Genomic DNA, 13,026 nt, shown 5'->3' on the forward strand with positions numbered 1-13,026 from the left:
TAAATTATTTATTATATGTTTACAACCCTTATGTGATAAGCAGGGCAGGCACCTATTTTATAGGCAAAACAGTGAGGAATATGGAGATTCGTAAATTCTTTCACCAAATACTTATTGACCATTAGGGAAATTTGTTGCAAACAATTTATTAAATCATTATTTTGTGAGAGCATTCATTCTTCCATTCATTTTATAAATATTTACTCAGGGCTTTCAATGTGTCCTTCAGGAGCTCACAGTCTAGTATAAAAGACAAATACGAAATTTAAAAATTAAGGACATAAATTGCTACAGTGTTTAGTACTCATGAGAATAATGTGTATCAGGAAAGCATATAATAGGGGATTTGACCTAGTCAGATAAGTAGGCGAAGGGAATCCCTGAAGAAGTGATGATTAAACTAAGATATGAGAGAAATATATATATTTAGGCTGGTGAGAAAGAGGAGGGAACTTTCCTAAAAGAGAACAATGGGTATAAAAGCCCTGAGTTGGATGGAAAGGGCTGGTGAGTATGGGGGTAGGAGAGAGGCTATCTACATTTTTCTTCTATTTTTTCTTTTTAGTTACATATTTTTATAAAATGTACATATATCCCCTCCCTCTTGAGCCTCCCTCTGGGAGCTCTGCATTTAAAGATGGAATCAAGGAGGATAAAGCTGTAGAGGAGGTGGGAAAGTGGGCAGAGAGGTGTCTTAGTCAGCTCGGACTGCTATAACAAAATGCAGTGGACTGGGTGACTTAAACAACAGACATTTATTTTCAGTTCTAGAGACAGGGGAGTCCAGTAGCAAGATGCCAGCAAATTTGGTTGTTGCTGAGGACTCTCTTTCTGGCTTGCAGATGACCACCTTCTTGCTGTACCCTCACACAGCAGAGAGAAGACACTAGGCTGTCTCTTCCTCTTCTTTCAAGGGCACTAATTCTGTCTTCAGAGCACAACTCTCTGGCTGATTGTAGCTAGAGACTTCCTCAGCTCCCACATTTGTTCAGCTCTGTGTGATCGTTCTTTTCCCAGAAGCTATTCTTTTGTTGGCGTTTCCTCTCAGCCCAGCCTTGTCAGGTTTCACCCGGTACATGAGCTCATTATTTGGCCCCAACTTAAGGGATCCTGTTTAAGTTTCTGAGCTCCTTCTCTATTCAAGCCCCTTTTCTCTGAGATCCTGCCCTGAGGATTTTAGGAGATTTAGTTGCTTTGAATTCTACCATCTTTTTCCTCAGCTTGGCAGAACGGCTCTATTTGGGCATCTACCACTAATTATTGTATATATATTAACCTTGTTTGATATTGATTTTCTCATGTGTAATATGTGTATTGTTGAATTAGATTAGATACTCTCTAAAGCTGGAGAGGGAAATGGCAACCCACTCCAATATTCTTGCCTGGGAAATCCCATGGACAGAGGAACCTGGTGGGCTACAGTCCACGGGGATCACAAAAGTCAGACATGAGTTGGTGATTAAACACAGTTCAGAAATTCAATGATTTGCCTCTGGAATGATCAGTCTTAAGGAGTTTTCATTACAAATAGTTAATGACAAGGTTTTACATTTTGAGTCTAGACATTCTACTTTTGATGTTCTATGCTGTAAACCTACACAGATGGGGAATAATGGTTAGTTTTGAGTAATAAAATATTCTGGTTAATAGCTTATCGTCAATCATGCCAGACACAATTTGAAAACCTAAAGTCTTCAAAGTTAATAACATATTCAAAATACTATATTGAACAGTTTTTGTTAGGTGACTCAGAAGATGTTTCAGGATTACAGCTCCTCATATGAACCATCATGGACATGAATCATCATTGTACCTTAGGTTTATAGGAGTACGAATTGGTAGAAACTTCTAGTTGCTACAGTCGTGCATAAACTACCCTTTACATTCCTTGTTTTCAATAATTTCGAGATGCTACCAATATTGAAGAACAACTATGGTAAAACACCAACCTCTTGCAGAATCTTTATCTAAATTATCATTTACCACTTACTTGTTAACGTTTAAGTTACCATTCTCAAAGGAAAAGGCTATTTTTTCTCTTTGTTTTTTAAAGATAATTTAAGTATTTATTTTTGGCTTTGCTGGGTCTTCATTGCTACACGTGCTTTTCTCAGCTTGTGGCGAGGGGGCACTACTCCAGTTGCGATGCACAGGCTTCTCATTGAAGTGGCTTTTTTTGCCTTGGAACATGGACTCTAGGCCACATGGGCTCAGTAGTTGCAGTTCACGTGCTCTAGAGCACAGGCTCAGTAATTGGGGTGCATGGGCTCAGTTGCTCTACAGCATGTGGAATCTTCCTAGACCAAGGATTGAACCCATATCTCCTGCCTTGGCAGGCGGATTCTTTACCACTGAGCCACCAGGGAAGCCCCTGTTTTCTCTTTATTATGACTTCCCTGGTGGCTCAGAGGTTACAGCGTCTGCCTCCAATGCGGGAGACCCAGGCTCGATCCCTGGGTTGGGAAGATCCCCGGAGAAGGAAATGGCAACCCACTCCAATACTCTTGTCTAGAGAATCCCATGGACAGAGGAGCCTTGTAGGCTACAGTCCACTGGGTCGCAAAGAGTTTTCTCTTTATTACTTTATTTTAACTATCCCATCAGATGCTTACTGATTCTCCAGTTGTCAAATTCAGGAGATATTACTGAAACATGAAAAGCAAAAAAAATTTAATAAAAGTGATTTGGGAAATAGAGGAAACATACTGGTTTTCCAGAGGAACATTTTCCCATGGTAACTTCTTAGAGCTACTCTCCTTTTATAGAATCTAAATACTGATGGAATAAAAAAAATTAAGCAAAGATTCATGGGAGGAGTTCATGCACAGAAGTCAGATTGAATTATTTTGTCGCCTGATGGGTTAGGAAAACTTCTATAAAACTATTTCTTGTGAATCTGAGAAAACTCCCTGAGTCAGTGAATTCACAATGCATAGACAGAGGTATTTTACCTTGGCGTCTGAGTGATTTGAAAGAATGCTATGCATGTTTTGATACTGTAGTTCATTCTTTGGTTTCTACTGTCTAATATTAACACAGAGACCAGAATAACACAAATAAAACCAGATATGCTGCTCCTCTGCCCAGAGCCATCTGGTTCCTTTCCCCCTCATTCAGAGTAAAAGCCAGATTCAATAAAGTGGCCTCTCCCCTTATTTTACTCTTTCCATTCATTGTTTCTAGCCTCTCTTGTTGACAGCAACTTCTTGAACCCTACAGGCCAGCTTTGTCTGGTTCCTGTGGTCCCTCTGACTGGAGCAGTCTTACATCATGTCTTGCTCTTTCACCAATTTCAGGTCTTAGCTCTCTGTTATCTGTTCAGTAAACCTTAATCTGATCACTCTTCAGTAGTGGACCTTCCAGTTAAAAATGTTAATGGAAATTTTTACTGAGATAATTGTAGACTCACACAGAATGGTAAGAAATAAAACAGAGTTCCCATGTACCTTTTACCTCATTTCCCCCAAAGATAACTATACAACATTATAACCAAGATATTGACATTGAAACCATCTACCAACCTTGTTTGGATTTCCTATATTAATTTTAAAGTATAATTTATTTTTTTGCAGCACTTCTTACTGTCTAATATATTTTATATTTTACCTCACTAGAAAGTGAGCTCTAGGAGAGTAGTAATTTTTGTTTGTTTTGTCCACATCCTTATCTCAGGACCTGGAACAGAGTCTGGCAGAATGGATATTTATTTTTTGTTGAGTTAATGGATGAACTGTATAGTATCTCACACTGGATTCTGTGTGCGGGATGATTCAGTGCAGTGACACTGTACTGTACACTTAAAGAGGAAGAAGCAAGACTCTTCACACTGAGAAATGCCTCTCTGATTTGTGATAAGTTCTGTTGGCAGCAGCCATCGTCTCTGAAGTGCTACAGAAATTAAGATCCATAGTCTGGAAAGAGCCAAAAGCCTTTGATTTTCTACCCTAGAACCTTTATCGTCTTAAGGCATTAAAAAGTAGCTAAAGCTAGTAACAAATCTGAAAATTCACTCTTCATTTTTATTAACTACATTACAACCTAGAGACAGTAAACAAATCAGATCCAAATGGTTAAATAAAGCTGGTTCATCATTAGAAGAATGAACTGATGATACTGCATAGCAGGGCCACCTTTAGTTTAAATTCTCAGGTCTTCCCATTGTTCACTGGTGGCCATCCAGAATCTGACAGTCAATTCAGAATGTCGGTAAAAAAGGATTCTGATGGAACGGCATTTTTCTCAAAGACCTGTTTGGCTAAAAACAGTACAGAGAACAATTCTTGATTTATGTCTCAGAATGTTAAGGATACAAATAGAAAATTTTATGCTTATGGTCAAATTTTGACCATAAGATAAAATTTGCTGGTAACGAACAGGGTAATGAGAAACTTGAGGAAGTCAAGTACTTTGTGCAACCTGTTTGGGGCACAGTTTGACTGTACTTTTCAATTAATGCGTGTATTCTTTGAATCAGATGTTATATTTCTAGGACTTTAACAAATATTCACATATTAGCTATGATGGAGATAGTGACCTTAAGTTTCTTTGTTTGACAACTCTAAATATGGAACTTACTTGTCACTGACAGAAATAGTTTGCTAAGGAGAAGAAATATTTATATAATTTTTTTTCTTATCTCATTGACTCTGCAGAATTCTATAATCTGCTGGAAGCTTTGTTTAGACAACTCTAATATATCCTATATCCTCAAAGGTTAGAATAACAATGAATCAGAATGACATTTCTTATGACATCTGAATTATTAAGGATGATATTCATTTTTTTATATATAACAGGAGAAATGAAAGTAAGTTTCTAAAACTTCCAAAATATATGTGGAAAGGAAGAATAAAAACTATTTATGTAGTATGGTTATTTCTATATTATATAAGCTGTATATATATTATGTGTTCAGCTTATGAACGTGAAAGTCACTCAGTCATATCCAACTCTTTGCAACCCCATGGACTATACAGTCCATGGAATTTTCCAGGCCAAAATATTGGAGTGGATAGCCTTTCCCTTCTCCAGGGGATCTTCCCAACCCAGGGATTGAACACAGTCTCCTGCTTGGAGGTAGATTCTTTACCACTTGGTAACAAATCTACTTGCAGTGTGGGAGACCCAGTTCTGTTCCTGGGAAATCCGTAGGAGAAGGGATAGGCTACCGACTCTAGTGTTCTTGGGCTTCCCTTGTGGTTCAGCTGGTAAAGAATCCACCTGAAATGCAGGAGGCCTGGGTTCGATCACTGGGTTGGGAAGATACCCTGGAGAAGGAAAAGGTTACCCACATCAGTATTCTGGCCTTGAGAATTCCATGGACTACAGTCCATGGGGTCTCAAAGTGTTGGACATGACTGAGCCACTTTCACTTTCAAATTGTATGTATAATACATTAAAGATATTTATTCCAGAATGTTTGTAATAACATAAGAATAAAAATATCCCAAATGAACATTGATACAGGACTGGTGAAAAAATTCATCCATATATTGGAAGTTGCACAGCTATAGAAAAAATGAAATGTTATTTGTGCTGATAAGAAACAATCTCCAAGATACACTTCTAAGTAAAAAGCGACTTGTAGGGCAGGGTGTATGTTCTGATCCAGTTGAGGTTTAAAATGTGATATGTACACACATGTATATTTATGCAAATATAATGTGTATCAAAATGCATAGAGTATTTCCAGAGAATACACAAAACACACAACTGTGTTTGCCTCTGGGAGAAGAGGGAGTGACTTGCTTTTTATTTTTTATTCATTTGTATACCATTTGTGTCTTTTTTTTTTTTTTAGTTTAGAAGAATAAAAAGCTACATGTTAAGGATATGTAGGATATCCTTATATATGTTAAGGATATCCTCATCTCAATTAAGGATAGCCAGAGAGGATGAAGGCCAGAATCATTCCATATGAACCCCAACCTGTAGGAATACATGTTTGGAAAAGTTCATTAAAAAGATGGGCATGATTCTGTGAGATGAAACTCTTTGAGGAAAGTATGGTTCAAGTAGGACAGGATTCTTTACATAATATAATTGTTATGTTGTCATCACAAATGATCCAGTCAAAAAAACAAGGAAAAAAAGAAGGTATCATTTCCAGAGAGCTCTCTAGTAAACTCAGATTTTAAAAAGATATGAATAAAAGATGAAAAGATAGACGTATGCCAGGAGAAGTTTAGAGAGTGGCCCAGAACTGCATAAATGGTGTCAGGAATAGTTGTACCCCACCATGAATCAAGCATAAGAACAATAAATAGTTACTGGTGATTGAGCGCATAGGCCAGACTTGGCATGAATCATCACGTTGCATCTTTATGACAACCCCATGAATTGTCATCACAATTCCAATTGTGATGACAATATTTGGTTGGAAATATTACCACAATTATTGTCACCTTACTTTACTGACAAGAAAGTGAAGTACAGAGAGGATAAGTAACTTGTCCAAGATAATATAACCAGAAGGAAGAAGACAGGCCCTATTTTAATTTATTTATTTGGTTGTGCTGGGTCTTACATGTGGCACCCAGGATCTTCGATCTTCCTCGTCACATGCAGGATCTTTAGTTGTTGCATGCAGGATCTGGTTCCCTGACTAGGAGTTGAACCCCAGCCCTCTGGATTGGGAGTATGGAGTCTGAACCACTAGACTTAAGTCATTACTAATAATGTAATAACTCTTAATTATTACATTATTATTTTTCCTGTAGCCAAAAATATGCCAACAGAAGTGATAGGCTTTTTATCCGACAGCTTAGTGAGAATAAGTGGTAGCAGTTGCACTCCGAACTTCACTGATGCTGCCCAAGGACAATAAGAAGAAAGATGCCGGAAAGTCAGCCAAGAAAAACAAATATCCAGTGAACAAATCTGGGGGTGAGGCCAAAAAGAAGTGATCCAAAGACAGAGTTTGAGACCAGCTCAGTAACCTAGACTTGTTTGACAAACTCTGTAAGGAAGTTTCCAACCAGAAGCTCATAGCCTCACTGTCATTTCTGAGAGACTAAGGATTCACAGTTCTCTGGCCAGGGCAGCCTTTCAGGAGCTCCTTAGTAAAGGACTTATTAAGCTGGCTTCAAAGCACAGAGATCAAGTATCTTACAACACCAACGGTGGAGATGCCCCAGATGCTGGAAAAGATGCATGAACAGGTCCCTCCAACTGTACCTTTTGAAAAACGAAACTATTAAACAAAGGAAGTAGTAGAGATGGTGCTTTGCTAGTGAAGAAAAATTTAGTGAAGTTAAAGGAAATGTTCTGTATTAAAATGTTTTTGATCACAGAGCGTAAGATGAGATATTTTGTTGCTGTCACTAAGTTCAGTGGGACTAGTGATAAAGAACCCACCTGCCAATGCAGGAGACACAAGAGACATGCGTTCGATCCCTGGGTTGGGAAGACCCCTGGAGGAGGGCATGGCAACCCACTGCAGTATTCTGGAGAATCGAATGGATGGAGGAGTCTGGCAGGCAATGGGAGTCCATGGGGTCACAGAGAGCAGGACATGGCTAAAGCGACTTAGCAGGCACACATTCAAGGAGAGTAGCATGAAACGGCTCTTGTGGTCTTGGGTTGTGTTAATTGTAACAAAGTATGAAGAACAAAGAAGATGGTAGACTTAATTCAGCAGCCACACCCAGAGCACTATGAAACACCAAACTTTAAACAATTAGAAGATGACACATGGATATCATTAGAGAAAAATTTGAAAAATACGCCAGAATTGCAGTCCCCACTGCAGTTACTAAAATTTTTTCATGTTAATCCCAAGTAAATTTCCACAAACAGATGCATTTTAATGCAATTGTGTCTGTAAACTGTTTTGCATTTTCTTTTCCCACATACCAAGTATAATCATTTTAATTATCATTTTTGGAAATTGAATAATTTTCTGTCATGTTGATGCACTGTAATTTACTAAACGAAATTGTTGAGTACTTATCCTGTTTGCATTTTCTTTCCACTATAGGGAAATGTCCTTTTGATCAATTGGAATTTTAACTTTTCTGTGCGGGTTGTATTATGGTTGTCTAAACATAGCTCCAGGCTGGATAGAGAATTTTTCAGAGCCAGTGGAATAGAAATGGAATGATAGAATGTTTCTACATTTATTCTTCGTTAGCCAGTGATTTTTCTGTCAGTAATTTGTACTATCCTGAGTAAAGGAGGGAGTGACAATTATCCCAAGTTCAGTTCAGTTCAGTTCAGTTGCTCAGTCGTGTCCGACTCTCCGCGACCCCATGAATCACAGCACTCCAGGCCTCCCTGTCCATCACCAACTCCCGGAGTTCACTCAAACTCATGTCCACAGAGTCAGTGATGCCATCCAGCCATCTCATTCTCGGTCATCCCCTTCTCCTCCCGCCCCCAACCTTTCCCAGCATCAGAGTCTTTTCCAGTGAGTCAACTCGTCGCATGAGGTGGCCAAAGTATTGCAGTTTCAGCCTTAGCATCAGTCTTTCCAATGAACACCCAGGATTGATCTCCTTTAGAATGGACTGGTCGGATCTCCTTGCAGTCCAAGGGACTCTCAAGAGTCTTCTCCAACACCACAGTTCAAAAGCATCAATTCTTCGGCGATCAGCTTTCTTCACAGTCCAACTCTCACATCCATACATGCCCACGGGAAATAATACGTGAAGATCAAACCACAGCAATATCTCTGGGGGAAAGAGATGAATACATGTTTCTTTAGATCAGAGTAACTGCAACAAATAGGACCCTGATGCTGGGAAAGCTTGAGGACAGGAGGAGAAGGGGGTGACAGAGGTTGAGATGGTTAGATGTTATCACAGACTCAATAGACATGAGTTTGAGCAAACTCCGGGAGAAGGTGAAGGACAGGGAAGCTTGGCATGCTTCAGTCCATGGGGTCACACAGAGTCAGATGTGACTTAGCAACTAAACAGCAATAACAACTGCAGCAGTAATGTGGGAAATGAGTGATCAGTTGCTGGGATGTATTGGTCTGGTCTGTAAGAATCAGTAAATAGGAAAAACTGAAAATTATTTCACTTCTTGGGCAAACTGAGCTTGACTGTGGTGTTTCCCAAAGCCATACCCTCTCATGTCCATCTGGTGAACTTCAGTTCCTTTCTTAAGAGAGAGCTTGCTGCTGCTAAGTCGCTTCAGTCGTGTCCGACTCTGTGTGACCCCATAGACGGCAGCCCATCAGGCTCCCCCATCCCTGGGATTCTCCAGGCAAGAACACTGGACTGGGTTGCCATTTCCTTCTCCAGTGCATGAAAGTGAAAAGTGAAAGTGAAGTTGCTCAGTCGTGTTTGACTCTTCGCAACCCCATGGACTGCAGCCTACCAGGCTCCTCCGTCCATGGGATTTTCCAGGCAAGAGTACTGGAGTGGGGTGCCATTGCACTAGAGTGAACAATAAGAATCTATTTCACCTATTGTACTTTGTCCAATAACTTAAATACCAAGGAATGTTCCAGGTTTTATTGTGTAGTGGGTGCACGTGCTCGTGCACATTCACACACACACACACACACACACACACACACACACACATTTGCTGCAAGGGAGAGCTGGAAAGAGGTTCTCTGACTTATGCATCCTCCTCTATAGAAGATGTAGGTGGGGAATGGGGGCAGCTGGGAATAGGCATAAATGAGCCATCCTTTGGTAGCTGATCAGCACCTAAAACATATTTCATCATTCTAGGGTTACAGATCACCCCTTTTAGAGCATGATGTCTTTTTATACATATTGCAATATCTTCATTTATTAAACTGGTGATTTATTTCCCACAGTCTGTATCCATACCTTTTTTTAAAGCAGGGAAGCTTGTTTATTCGTCTTACCACTCACAGAGCCAAACTGTTTGAAATAGTTTATCTTTAGAAAGTAATAAGAGATGTAAGGGAAGGGATCACCAGGGTCTGTGTATTGACAGGAAGGAAGTTCCAGACATGCAGCGACATTCCTAGCCTTAATACCAGCCTTTCTTTTGCTCCTTTATTCACTTTTCATTTGAATTTCTAAATCTGTCATCATGTCCAGACAGCAGATCCAGACACTTGCCCCCATTCTGCCTTTCCAGCTTTATTTCAGAGTCAAATTCCTTTTCCTTAGGTCAGCAACTTCAGTCAGCCTCCCTTCTTTCTCAGAGGCACATTTGAATTTATACTCTGCTACTCTACTAACAAATTCTTGGTCCTTGTCATTTTAGCTTTTCAGTTCTTGGTTCTCAAACAAAAATTGCTGATGGGTCGCTGTGATTTTCTTAATACTTTGCAAGGCTAAGCTACTAGCAGGTAGCTAGCCTTTGACACTGGAGTTATCAAACCCTCTAATTAGAGACTTCAGGGTTAGATGTTTCCCAGGGGCATTATTTTTAGGATTCTGCTTTATGCATATAGAACCAGGATGTGGGATCCTTAGAGGTAGCCAGTATGTTGGGGGAAGGCAACATGTCTAAATTTCAGGCTCATGCCACATGTCTGTACATATTTCCACTAGACAATACACAGGGCTATCCCAGCATCATCACAGTCCAATAGTATCCTGATTCAGGGAAAATTCTCTTCCAGATGTGGCTGGATTAATCAGTACACCAGGTTTCAGGCTGCAGTGAACACTGTCTAAGAGGCAGTTACTGGTGAGCTTAATGTCAGTTCCTATCAAGACTATAGAGTGATGAATTAAGAGGACGGATTTTTTTGAACACATAGGGAAGATGCATGATTCTAAGAACACATGTCAGATGGATCTAATTACTTTTTTGACATGGTTGATAAACTGGCAGTTAAGAGGAGTGGCCTCTATATAGATAGCATGTGGGTTTCATCAAGATGTTTAACTGGATCCTGTGACACTCTTTCAAATGGAGAGAAATAGGCTAGATAAGAGTAAGCTTAATGACTCGAAATTACTGAACAGCTGTATCCCAAAATGTTTATTAATGGATTAATTTTCATTTAGGGGACTTCTTTGATGCCATGTTACAGGATTAAATACTTGCGATAGTTAACATTTTTCTAAAATGTAACACAGGTATTGACTGCTCCATCATTCTTCTGTTCTGTCACATTTGCATGCTGATGATAAGGAATCTGCTCACATCAGAAAGTGAGCAATGTGGATTTTACTGAAGATTCCTAAGTCAGGGGAGAGGTCTTACACTGTATACTCCAAAGTTAACAACTTACTCCTTCCATCAGACTTTTCTGAGCTTTATTGTCTCCTTACTGTTGTGTCACCACTGAGAGTTCTTTCTCTGTATTTTTTCTGGTACGTTGCTATCTTTCCTGTCTCTTGTTTTTCCCCTCTTTCTCAATTTTCCCTAGGCATTTTGAATTCTGTTATAAATCGGAGCCACTCAACTTGAACCTCCTTTCTACTTCTATCCCTTACCTCCATGTTTTTATACCCAAATCCACCATGGCATTTGTCAAAACTAGGAACCCCCTAGAGTAATAGGATACACCATCTTTGGAGAGTAATAGGATACACCATCTTTGGAAAGCAGGCAAGATTATTAAGGAAAAACATTTCTATAATAGTACTGACTTAGATGAAAAATATTTAGAACGTGTATCAGTTCAGTTCAGTTCAGTCGCTCAGTCGTGTCCGACTCTCCGCGACCCCATGAATCACAGCACGCCAGGCCTCCCTGTCCATCACCAACTCCCGGAGTTCACTCAAACTCATGTCCACAGAGTCGGTGATGCCATCCAGCCATCTCATTCTCGGTCGTCCCCTTCTCCTCCTGCCCCCAACCTTTCCCAGCATCACAGTCTTTTCCAGTGAGTCAACTCGTCGCATGAGGTGGCCAAAGTATTGCAGTTTCAGCTTTAGCATCAGTCCCTCCAATGAACATCCAGGGTTGATCTCCTTTAGAATGGACTGGTTGGATCTCCTTGCAGTATAAGGGACTCTCAAGAGTCTTCTCCAACACCACAGTTCAAAAGCATCGATTCTTCAGCGATCAGCCTTCTTCACAGTCCAACTCTCACAACCATACATGACCATGGGAAAAACCATTGCCTTGACTAGACGGACCTTGGTTGGTATAGATGAGAGTTAAGATGATGAGGGGGCTCAAAACCATGTTGTCTGGTTTATCACTGTGTAACAAATATCCTAAAGTGTTAGGATTTATTATTATTTATTATTTTCTCCATGGTTCTGAGAGTTGACTGTGCTCAGCTGGGTGGTTTTCTCTTGGAGAATCTCACATGTAGTTGTAGTCAGATAGTGACTGGGACTGAGGTCTGTTGCAGGCTTGTCTGGGCTATATAGTCACATATCTGGTAACTCAGTGCTCCTCCACACACCTCTTTTTCAGAAGAGTAGCCTGGACTTTTTACAGGGTGGCTCAGGGCTCTAGGGACTGAGAGTGCATGTTCTAAGGCAGAAGCTGTTCATCTACAAGTACAGGTACAATTCTTTGGGTACTACACCTTGAGTATGGTTTCTATTAATGCAAAGGCTTTGAGCTAAAGAGACAAGTGTATCTTCCCTCTGCACTCCCAAGATACTATGGTGATACAGGATAGGATAACTCTACCATAAATTAACAGTCCTGACAAAATGACATAGGTTGCACTGGTCTAATTCTGAAATCTAGCAAAGCACATGTCATCTCTTCTTTTATTTTTTAATCTTTTTAAAAATTTATTTATTTGGCCTGTCCTGGGTCTTAGTTTTGGCACATGGGTTCTTCTGTCATCATTGCAGCTCAGGATATCTTTTAGTTGATGTATGAGGAAGCTAATTCCCACACCAGGATCAAAGCCCAGTCCCCCGCATTAGGAGTCTGGAGTCTTAGCCACTGGTCCACCAGAGAAGTCCCCACCTGTTCCTTTAAATGAGCCCATCCTGCTCCCTTGGGAATGATTCTCCATGGTTCTTGTCTCTGAACTCTGAGTCATCCTTCCTTTTCTATAAACACTGTTCGTGTTTGCAGTGAAGTAGTTTTCTCAGCCTGCAGTCTCATAGAAGTTTGGGGAGCCCAAAGACAATCTAAAGGTATAAAGTGATATTTCATTGTGTTTTAAAT

At 40.0% G+C, this 13,026-nt stretch overlaps 1 pseudogene; it reads left to right on the top strand.

Moving 5' to 3' along the window:
* Positions 1-6,806: 6,806 nt before the first annotated feature.
* On the top strand, positions 6,807-7,156 carry LOC148774523 (small ribosomal subunit protein eS25 pseudogene; annotated as a pseudogene).
* Positions 7,157-13,026: the final 5,870 nt, after the last annotated feature.

This window comes from Moschus berezovskii, chromosome 21, assembly GCF_049115385.1.
Source record: "Moschus berezovskii isolate FMDL1 chromosome 21, NW_MosBer_1.0, whole genome shotgun sequence".
In the NCBI taxonomy this organism is placed as follows: domain Eukaryota; kingdom Metazoa; phylum Chordata; class Mammalia; order Artiodactyla; family Moschidae; genus Moschus; species Moschus berezovskii.